We start from the raw sequence: 12,337 nt of genomic DNA on the forward strand, positions 1-12,337 counted from the left end.
AGGCGTTACTCTATTTTTAACTTAATACTCTAGATGCATGCTGGATAGCGGTCGATGAGTGGAGTAATAGTAGTAGATGCAGGCAGGAGTCGGTCTACTTGTCTCGGACGTGATGCCTATATACATGATCATATCTAGATATTCTCATAACTATGCTCAATTCTGTCAATTGCTCAACAGTAATTTGTTCACCCACCGTAGAATACTTATGCTCTAGAGAGAAGCCACTAGTGAAACCTATGCCCCTGGGTCTATCTTTATCATATTGATCTCCTACTACTTAGTTATTTCCTTTGCTATTTACTTTGCCTTTATTTTACTTTGCATCTTTATCATAAAAATACCAAAAATATTATCTTATCATATCTTTCAGATCTCACTCTCGTAAGTGGCCTTATAGGGATTGACAACCCCTATTTGCGTTGGTTGCGAGGATTTATTTGTTTTGTGCATGTACAAGGGACTCGTGTGTAGCCTCCTACAGGATTGATACCTTGGTTCTCAAAAACTGAGGGAAATACTTACGCTACTTTGCTGCATCATCCCTTCCTCTTCGAGGAAAAACAACGCAGTGCTCAAGACGTAGAAATAACCCTTTCCTCTTCAAGGGAAAACCAACGCAGTGCTCACGAGGTAGCACTTCACAGAGGAATTACGTCCTGGAAGCACCGTTAGGTGCAAAGCCTGCTGCAGGAGCAACACCAGATGTTGTGAACATCTGGTAGAGCAAAGCTGATGACTGATGTCTACTACACAACCTTCTTCTTGTAGACATTGTTGGGCCTCCAAGTGCAGAGGTTTGTAGGACAGTAGCAAATTTCCCTCAAGTGGATGACCTAAGGTTTATCAATCCGTAGGAGGCGTAGGATGAAGATGGTCTCTCTCAAGCAACCCTGCAACCAAATAACAAAGAGTCTCTTGTGTCCCCAACACACCCAATACAATGGTAAATTGTATAGGCGCACTAGTTCGGTGAAGAGATGGTGATACAAGTGGTATATGGATGGTAGATAAAGGTATTTGTAATCTGAAAATATAAAAACAGCAAGGTAGCAAGTGATAAAAGTGAGCACAAACGGTATTGCAATGCGTTGAAACAAGGCCTAGGGTTCATACTTTCGCTAGTGTAAGTTCCCTCAACAATGATAACATAATTGGATCACATAACTATCCCTCAACATGCAACAAAGAGTCACTCCAAAGTCACTAATAGCGGAGAACGAACGAAGAGATTATGGTAGGGTACGAAACCACCTCAAAGTTATTCTTTCCAATCAATCCGTTGGGCTATTCCTATAAGTGTCACAAACATCCCTAGAGTTCGTACTAGAATAACACCTTAAGACACAAATCAACCAAAACCCTAATGTCACCTAGATACTCCAATGTCACCTCAAGTATCCGTGGGTATGATTATACGATATGCGTCACACAATCTCGGATTCATCTATTCAACCAACACATAGAACCTCAAAGAGTGCCCCAAAGTTTCTACCGGAGAATCATGACGAAAACGTGTGCCAACCCCTATGCATAGGTTCATGGGCGGAACCCGCAAGTTGATCACCAAAACATACATCAAGTGAATCACGTGGTATCCCATTGTCACCACAGATACGCACGGCAAGACATACATCAAGTGTTCTCAAATCTTTAAGGACTCAATCCGATGAGATAACTCCAAAGGGGAAACTCAATTCATTACAAGAGAGAAGAGGGGGAGGAGAAACATAAGATCCAACTATAATAGCAAAGCTCACGATACATCAAGATCGTGCCAAATCAAGAACACGAGAGAGAGAGAGAGATCAAACACATAGCTACTGATACATACCCTCAGCCCCGAGGGAGAACTACTCCCTCCTTGTCATGGAGAGCACTGTGATGGTGAAGATGGCCACCGGAGAGGGATTCCCCCTCCGGAAGGGTGCCGGAATGGGTCTAGATTGGCTTTCGGTGGCTATGAAGGCTTCTGGCGGCGGAACTCCCGATCTATTGTGCTCTCGGATGTTTTTAGGGTATATGGAGATATATAGGCGGAAGAAGTACGTCAAGGGGGCCACGAGGGCCCACGAGGGTGGAGGGCGCGCCCAGGGGGGTGGGCGCGCCCCCTACCTTGTGGCCTCCTCGAAGCTTCCCTTACGTGGATTCCAAGTCTCCCGGGTTGCTTTCCTTCCAAAAATAAGTTCCGTGAAGTTTTAGGTCAATTGGACTCCGTTTGATTTTCCTTTTCTGTGATACTCTAAAACAAGGAAAAACAGAAACTGGCACTAGGCTCTGGGTCAATAGGTTAGTCCCAAAAATAATATAAAAGTGTATGATAAAGCCCATAAACATCCAAAGTTGATAATATAATAGCATGGAACAATCAAAAATTATAGATACGTTGGAGACGTATCAATGACTACTCGATAGTTCAGTGTGCCATTCTTTATGGCTTAGAATCTGAACTTCAACGACGTTTTGAATGTCATGGAGCATATGAGATGTTCCAGGAGTTCAAGTTAATATTTCAAGCAAATGCCCGAATTGAGATATATGAAGTCTCCAATATGTTCTATAGCTGCAAGATGGAGGAGAATAGTTCTATCAGTGAACATATACTCAGAATGTCTGGGTACCACTGGACTCAACTGAGAGTTAATCTTCCTGATGATAGTGTCATTGACAGAGTTCTTCAATCACTGCCACCAAGCTACAAAAGCTTCGTGATGAACTATAATATGCAAGGGGTGGATAAGACAATTCCCGAGCTCTTCGCAATGCTAAAGGTTGCGGAGGTACAAATCAAGAAGGAGCATCAAGTGTTGATGGTAAACAAAACCACTAGTTTCAAGTAAAGGGACAAAGGGAAGAAAAAGGGAACTTCAAGAAGAACGGCAAGCAAGTTGCTGCTCAAGTGAAAAAACCCAAGTCTGGACCTAAGTCTGAAACTGAGTGCTTCTACTGCAAAGGGACTGGTCACTGGAAGCGGAACTTCCCCAAGTATTTGGCGGATAAGAAGGATGGCAAAGTGAAAGGTATATTTGATATACATGTTATTGATGTGTACCTTACTAATGCTCGCAGTAGCGCCTGAGTATTTGATACTGGTTCTGTTGCTAATATTTGCAACTCAAAACAGGGGCTATGGATTAAGCGGAGATTGGCTAAGGACAAGGTGATGATGCGCATGGGAAATGGTTCCAAAGTCAATGTGATCGCGGTCGACACGCTACCTCTACATCTACCTTCGGGATTAGTATTAGACCTGAATAATTGTTATTTGGTGCCAGCGTTAAGCATGAACACTATATCTGGATCTTGTTTGATGCGAGGTTATTCATTTAAATCAGAGAATAATGGTTGTTCTATTTATATGAGTAATATCTTTTATGGTCATGCACCCTTGATGAGTGGTCTATTTTATTGAATCTCGATAGTAGTGATACACATATTCATAGTATTGAAGCCAAAAGATATAAGTTTAATAATGATAGTGCAAATTATTTGTGGCACTGCCGTTTAGGTCATATTGGTGTAAAGTGCATGAAGAAACTCCATGCTGATGGACTTTTGGAATCACTTGATGCTTGCGAACCATGCCTCATGGGCAAGATGACTAAGACTCCGTTCTCCGGAACAATGGAGCATGCAACAGACTTGTTGGAAATAATGCATATTGATGTATGCGGCCCGATGAGTGTTGATGCTCGCGGCGGGGATCATTATTTTTTGACCTTCACATATGATTTGAGCATATATGGGTATATCTACTTGATGAAACATAAGTCTGAAACATTTGAAAAGTTCAAAGAATTTCAGAGTGAAGTGGAAAATCATCGTAATAAGAAAATTAAGTTTCTACAATCTGATCGTGGAGGTGAATATTTGAGTTATGAGTTTGGTCTTCATTTGAAACAATGCGGAATAGTTTCGCAACTCACGCCACCTAGAACACCACAGTGTAATGGTGTGTCCGAACGTCGTAACCGCACTTTATTAGATATGGTGCGATCTATGATGTCTCTTACTGATTTACCACTATCATTTTGGGGTTATGCTTTAAAGACGTATGCATTATTGTTACACCATCGAAATCCGTTGAGACGACACCATATGAACTGTGGTTTGGCAAGAAACCCAAGTTGTCGTTTCTTAAATTTTGGGGTTGCAATGCTTATGTGAAAAAGCTTCAACCTTGATAAGCTCGAACCCAAATCGGAGAAATGTGTCTTCATAGGATACCTAAAGGAGACTGGTGGGTACACCTTCTATCATAGATCCGAAGGCAATATATTTGTTTCTAAGAATGGATCCTTTCTAGAGAAGGAGTTTCTCTCGAAAGAAGTGAGTGGGAGGAAAGTAGAACTTGATGAGGTAACTGTACCTTCTCCCTTATTGGAAAGTAGTTCATCACAGAAATCAGTTCCAGTGATTCCTACACCAATTAGTGAGGAAGCTAATGATGATTGATACGTCCACAACGTATCTATATTTTTTGATTGCTCCATGCTATATTATCTACTGTTTTGGACATTATTGGGCTTTATTATCCATTTTTATATTATTTTTGGGACTAACCTATTAACCGGAGGCCCAGCCCAGAATTGCTGTTTTTTGCCTGTTTTAGGGTTTCGAAGAAAAGGAATATCAAATGGAGTCCAAACAGAATGAAACCTTCGGGAACGTGATTTTCTCAACGAATAAGACAGAGAGACTTGGACCCTAAGTCAAGAAAGGAAACAGGAGGCCACGAGGTAGGGGGGCGTGCCCATCCCCACAAGGCACGCCCTCCACCCCCTGTTGCTCCACCGACGTACTCCTTCCTCCTATATATACCTACGTACCCCCAAATGATCAGATATGGAGCCAAAACCCTAATTCCACCGCCGCAACTTTCTGTATCCACGAGATCCCATCTTGGGGCCTGTTCCGGAGCTCCGCCGAAGGGGGCATCAATCACGGAGGGCTTCTACATCAACACATAGCCCCTCCGATGAAGTGTGACTAGTTCACCTCAGACCTACGGGTCCATAGTTAGTAGCTAGATGGCTTCTTCTCTCTTTTTGGATCTCAATACAATGTTCTCCCCTCTCTTGTGGAGATCTATTCGATGTAATCTTCTTTTTGCAGTGTGTTTGTTGAGACCTATGAATTGTGGGTTTATGATCAAGTCTATCTATGAATAATATTTGAATCTTCTCTGAATTCTTTTATGTATGAATAATATTTGAATACTTATGCTCTTGAGAGAAGCCACTAGTGAAACCTATGGCCCCCAGGTCTATCTTTATCATATTGATCTCCTATTACTTAGTTATTTCCTTTGCTATTTACTTTGCCTTTATTTTACTTTGCATCCTTTATCATAAAAATACCAGAAATATTACCTTATCATATCTATCAGATATCACTGTCGTAAGTGGCCTTATAGGGATTGACAACCCCTATTTGCGTTGGTTGCGAGGATTTATTTGTTTTGTGCAGGTGTGAGGGACTCGCCCGTAGCCTCCTACTGGATTGATACCTTGGTTCTCAAAAACTGAGGGAAATACTTACGCTACTTTGTTGCATCATCCCTTCCTCTTCGGGGAAAACCAACGCAGTGCTCAAGAGGTAGCAAGAAGGATTTTTGGCGCCGTTGCCGGGGAGGTCTACGCAAAAGTCAACATACCAAGTACCCATCACATACCCTTATCTCCCGCATTACATTATTTTCCATTCGCCTCTCGTTTTCCTCTCCCCCACTTCACCCTTGCCATTTTATTCGCCCTCTCTCTCTATCCTCCCTCTCTATTTGCCTCTTTTTGTTCGCTTGCTTTTTGTTTGCTTGTGTGTTAGTTTGCTTGCTTGTCATGATGGCTCTACCTAAATTTGGTGAGCTTCACCTTAAAAGATTAGAAGAGATCGAAAGCAATGTCAGGAGTTTCATGGTCTTGCAATTTGAACATAATAGTTTCTTCAGAAACGAGCTTAAAGAACAGAAAAGTTTTATGAGTTTTATGAATAAAGAGCTTGATGATATGTCTAAAGAATTCGATGGTTTAAGATCCCAAATTGTTCATCTTGAGAAATTATCTGCTGAAATTTCGGATAGGCAGGCTACCTTAATTAATAAGATGGCCGCTAAACCGAATTGCTATGAAAATAAAGATGAAGATCTAAAAGTTATTGATGTGTCCCCTATTAAATCTTTGTTTTGCAATATGAATCTTGATAATGATGGGACTGAATACGATCCACCTTTACCTAGAAGGCGTTCCAAGAATTCGGAATTTGTTGATCTTGATGCTAAAATTGATAAAAGTGGGATTGAAGAAATTAAAACCCTAGATGTTGCTAAACCCACTATTATCGATTTTAAGGAATTTAACTATGAAAATTGCTCTTTGATTGATTGTATTTCCTTGTTTCAATCCGTGCTAAATTCTCCTCACTCTTATAGTCAAAATAAAGCGTTTACTAAACATATCGTTGATGCCTTGATGCAATCTTATGAAGAAAAACTTGAATTGGAAGTTTCTATCCCTAGAAAACTTTATGATGAGTGGGAACCAACTATTAAAATTAAAATTAAAGATCATGAATGATATGCTTTATGTGATTTGGGTGCTAGTGTTTCCACGATTCCAAAGACTTTGTGTGATTTGTTAGGTTTCCGTGATTTTGATGATTGCTCTCTAAACTTGCACCTTGCGGATTCCACTATTAAGAAACCTATGAGAAGAATTAATGATGTTCTTATTGTTGCAAATAGGAATTATGTGCCCTTAGATTTTATTGTTCTTGACATAGATTGCAATCCTTCATGTCCTATTATTCTTGGTAGACCTTTCCTTAGAACGATTGGTTCAATTATTGATATGAAGGAAGGAAATATTAGATTCCAATTTCCATTAAGGAAAGGCATGGAACACTTTCCTAGAAAGAAAATTAAATTACCTTATGAATCTATTATGAGAGCCACTTATGGATTGCCTACCAAAGATGGCAATACCTAGATCTATTCTTGCTTGTTATGCCTAGCTAGGGGCGTTAAACGATAGCGCTTGTTGGGAGGCAACCCAATTTTATTTTTATTCCTTGCTTTTTGCTCCTGCTTAGTAATAAATAATTTATCTAGCCTATGTTTTGGTTGTGTTTTTTTGTTTAATTAGTGTTTGTGCCAAGTAGAACCGTTGGGAAGACTTGGGGAAAGTCTTGTTGAACTTGCTGTAAAAAACAGAAACTTTAGCGCTCACGAGAACTGCTGTCATTTTTATTTGGAAAGTTCTATTTAGTTAATTATTTTTGAAGATGATTAATAGATAAATTCCTCACGTCCAGAAATTTATTTTATAATTTTTGGGGTTCCAGATCTTGCGCTAGCTACAGATTACTACAGATTGTTCTGTTTTTGACAGATTCTGTTTTTCGTGTGTTGTTTGATTATTTTACTGAATCTATGGCTAGTAAAATAGTTTATAAACCATAGAGAAGTTGGAATACAGTAGGTATAACATCAATATAAATAAAGAATGAGTTCATTACAGTACCTTGAAGTGATCTTTTGTTTTCTTTCGCTAATGGAGCTCACGAGATTTTCTACTTTAAGTTTTGTGTTGTGAAGTTTTCAAGTTTTGGGTAAAGATTTGATGGATTATGGAACAAGGAGTGGCAAGAGCCTAAGCTTGGGGATGCCCATGGCACCCCCAAGATAATGTAAGGACACCTAAAAGCCAAAGCTTGGGGATGCCCCGGAAGGCATCCCCTCTTTCGTCTACTTCTATCGGTAACTTTACTTGGAGCTATATTTTTATTCGCCACATGATATGTGTTTTGCTTTGAGCGTCTTGTATTATTTGAGTCTTTGCTTTTTAGTTTACCACAATCATCCTTTCTGTACACACCTTTTGAGAGAGCCATACATGATTTGGAATTTTTTAGAATACTCTATGTGCTTCGCTTATATCTTTTGAGTTATATAGTTTTGCTCTAGTAGTTCACTTATATCTTCTAGAGCACGGTGGTGGATTTGTTTTATAGATACTATTGATCTCTCATGCCTCACTTAGATTATTTTGAGAGTCTTAATAGCATGGTAATTTGCTTAAAATCCTAATATGCTAGGTATTCAAAGTTAGTAAAATTTTCTTAAGAGTGTTTTGAATACTAAGAGAAGTTTGATGCTTGATGATTGTATTGAGATATGGAGGTAATAATATCAAAGTCGTGCTAGTTGAGTAGTTGTGAAATTGAGAAATACTTGTGTTGAAGTTTGCAAGTCCCGTAGCATGCACGTATGGTAAACGATATGCAACAAATTTGAAACATGAGGTGTTATTTGATTGTCTTCCTTATGAGTGGCGGTCGGGGACGAGCGATGGTCTTTTCCTTACCAATCTATCCCCCTACGAGCATGCGCATAGTACCGAGGTTTTTGATGACTTGTAGATTTTTGCAATAAGTTCTTTATGACTAATGTTGAGTCCATGGATTATACGCACTCTCACCCTTCCATCCTTGCTAGCCTCTTTGGTACCGTGCATTGCCCTTTCTCACATTGAGAGTTGGAGCAAACTTCGCCGGTGCATCCAAACCCCGTGATATGATACGCTCTTTCACACATAAACCTCCTTATATCTTCCTCAAAACAGCCACCATACCTACCTATTATGGCATTTCCATAGCCATTCCGAGATATATTGCCATGCAACTTTCCATCATTCCGTTCATCATGACACATTCATCATTATCATATTGCTTAGCATGATCATGTAGTTGACATAGTATTTGTGGCAAAGCCACCGTTAATAATTCTTTCATACTTGTCACTCTTGGTCCATTGCATATCCCGGTACACCTCCGGAGGCATTCATATAGAGTCATGTTTTGTTCTAGTATCGAGTTGTAATCATTGAGTTGTAAATAAATAGAAGTGTGATAATCGTCATTTTCTAGAGCATTGTCCCAAGTGAGGAATTATAAAAAAAGAGAAATGCCATATAAAAAAAGAGAAAGGCCATAAAAAAGAGAAGGCCCAAAAAATGAGAGAAAAAGAGAGAAGGGACAATGTTACTATCCTTTGCCACACTTGTGCTTCAAAGTAGCACCATAATCTTCATGATAGAGAGTCTCTTGTTTTGTCACTTTCATATACTAGTGGGACTTTTTCATTATAGAACTTGGCTTGTATATTCCAACAATGGGCCTCCTCAAGTGCCCTAGGTCTTCGTGAGCAAGAAAGTTGGATGCACACCCACTAGTTTCTTTTGTTGAGCTTTCATACATTTATAGCTCTAGTGCATCTATTGCATGGCAATCCCTACTACTTGCATTAACATCAATCGGTGGGCATCTCCATAGCCCATTGATTAGCCTCGTTGATGTGAGAATTTCTCCTTTTTTGTCTTCTCCACATAACCCCCCTCATTATATTCTATTCCACCCATAGTCCTATGTACATGGCTCGCGCTCATATATTGCGTGAAAGTTTATAGGTTTGAGATTACTAAAGTATGAAACAATTGCTTGGCTTGTCATCAGGGTTGTGCATGATGAGAGCATTCTTATGTGACGAAAATGAAACATGACTAAACCATATGATTTTGTAGGGATGAACTTTTTTTGGCCATGTTATTTTGAGAAGACATAATTGCTTAGTTAGTATGCTTGAAGTATTATTATTTTTATGTCAATATGAACTTTTGTCTTGAATCTTTCGGATCTGAATATTCATAGCATGATTAAGAAGAATTACATTAAAATTATGCCAAGTAGCACTCCGCATCAAAAATTATGTTTTTATCATTTACCTACTCGAGGACGAGCAGGAACTAAGCTTGGGGGTGCTTGATACGTCTCCAACGTATCTATAATTTTTGATTGCTCCATGCTATATTATCTACTGTTTTGGATATTATTGGGCTTTATTATCCACTTTTATATTATTTTTGGGACTAACCTATTAACCGGAGGCCCGGCCCAGAATTGTTGTTTTTTGCCTGTTTTAGGGTTTCGAAGAAAAGGAATATTAAACGGAGTCCAAACGGAATGAAACCTTCGGGAACGTGATTTTCTCGACGAATAAGACCACAGAGACTTGGACCCTATGTCAAGAAAGGAAACAGGAGGCCACGAGGTAGGGGGCGCGCCCACCCCCACCTGGCGCGCCCTCCACCCTCGTGGGCCCCCTGTTGCTCCACCGACGTACTCCTTCCTCCTATATATACCTACGTACACCCAAACGATCAGATACGGAGCCAAAACCCTAATTCCACCGCCGCAACTTTCTGTATCCACGAGATCCCATCTTGGGGCCTGTTCCGGAGCTCCGCGGGAGGGGGCATCAATCACGGAGGGCTTCTACATCAACACCATAGCCCCTCCGATGAAGTGTGAGTAGTTCACCTCAGACCTACGGGTCCATAGTTAGTAGATAGATGGCTTCTTCTCTCTTTTTGGATCTCAATACAATGTTCTCCCCCTCTCTTGTGGAGATCTATTCGATGTAATCTTCTTTTTGCGGTGTGTTTGTTGAGACCGATGAATTGTGGGTTTATGATCAAGTCTATCTATGAATAATATTTGAATCTTCTCTGAATTCTTTTATGTATGATTGGTTATCTTTGCAAGTCTCTTCGAATTATCAGTTTGGTTTGGCCTACTAGATTGATCTTTCTTGCAATGGGAGAAGTGCTTAGCTTTGGGGTCAATCTTGCGGTGTCCTTTCCCGATGACAGTAAGGGCAATAAGGCACCTATTGTATTGTTGCCATCGAGGATAACAAGATGGGGTTTTCTTCATATTGCATGAGTCTATCCCTCTACATCATGTCATCTTGCTTAAGGCATTACTCTGTTTTTAACTTAATACTCTAGATGCATGCTGGATAGCGGTCGATGAGTGGAGTAATAGTAGTAGATGTAGGCAGGAGTCGGTCTACTTGTCTCGGACGTGATGCCTATATACATGATCATACCTAGATATTCTCATAATTATGCTCAATTCTGTCAATTGCTCAACAGTAATTTGTTCACCCACCGTAGAATACTTATGCTCTCGAGAGAAGCCACTAGTGAAACCTATGGCCCCCAGGTCTATCTTTATCATATTGATGTCCTATTACTTAGTTATTTCCTTTGCTATTTACTTTGCCTTTATTTTACTTTGCATCCTTTATCATAAAAATACCAAAATTATTATCTTATCATATCTATCAGATCTCACTCTCGTAAGTGGCCTTATAGGGATTGACAACCCCTATTTGCGTTGGTTGCGAGGATTTATTTGTTTTGTGCAGGTGCGAGGGACTCGCGCGTAGCCTCCTACTGGATTGATACCTTCATTCTAAAAGCTGAGGGAAATACTTACGCTACTTTTCTGCATCATCCCTTCCTCTTTGGGGAAAACCAACGCAGTGCTCAAGAGGTAGCAATGATGATCATGAAACTTCTGATCAAGTTAGTACCGAACCTCGTAGGTCAACCAGAGTAAGATCCGCACCAGAGTGGTATGGTAATCCTGTTCTGGAGGTCATGTTACTTGGCCATGACGAACCTACGAACTATGAGGAAGCGATGATGAGCCCAGATTCCGCAAAATGGCTTGAGGCCATGAAATCTGAGATGTGATCCATGTATGATAACAAAGTGTGGACTTTGGTTGACTTGCCCGATGATCGGCAAGTCATAGAGAATTAATGGATCTTCAAGAAGAAGACTGACGCTAATGGCAATGTTACTGTCTACAAAGCTCGACTTGTTGCGAAAGGTTTTCAACAAGTTCAAGGAGTTGACTACGATGAGACCTTCTCACCCGTAGCGATGCTTAAGTCCGTCCGAATCATGTTAGCAATTACCGCATTTTATGATTATGAAATTTGGCAAATTGATGTCAAAACTGCATTCCTTAGTGGATATCTTAAAGAAGAGTTGTATATGATGCAACCGGAAGGTTTTGTCGATCCAAAAGGTGCTAACAAAGTGTGCAAACTCCAGCGATCCATTTATGGACTGCTGCAGGCATCTTGGTGTTGGAATATATGCTTTGATAGTGTGATCAAAGCATATGGTTTTATACAGACTTTTGGAGAAGCCTGTATTTAGAAGAAAGTGAGTGAGAGCTCTGTAGCATTTCTGATATTATATGTGGATGACATATTGTTGATCGGAAATGATACTGAATTTCTGAATAGCATAAAAGGATACTTGAATAAGAATTTTTCAATGAAAGACCTCGGTGAAGCTGCTTATATATTGGGCATCAAGATATATAGAGACAGATCAAGACGCTTAATTAGACTTTCTCAAAGCACATACCTTGATAAATTTTTGAAGAAGTTCAAAATGGATCAAGCAAAGAAAGGGTTCTTGCC

Source organism: Triticum urartu, chromosome 4 (assembly GCF_003073215.2).
Source record: "Triticum urartu cultivar G1812 chromosome 4, Tu2.1, whole genome shotgun sequence".
Taxonomy (NCBI): Eukaryota; Viridiplantae; Streptophyta; class Magnoliopsida; order Poales; family Poaceae; genus Triticum; species Triticum urartu.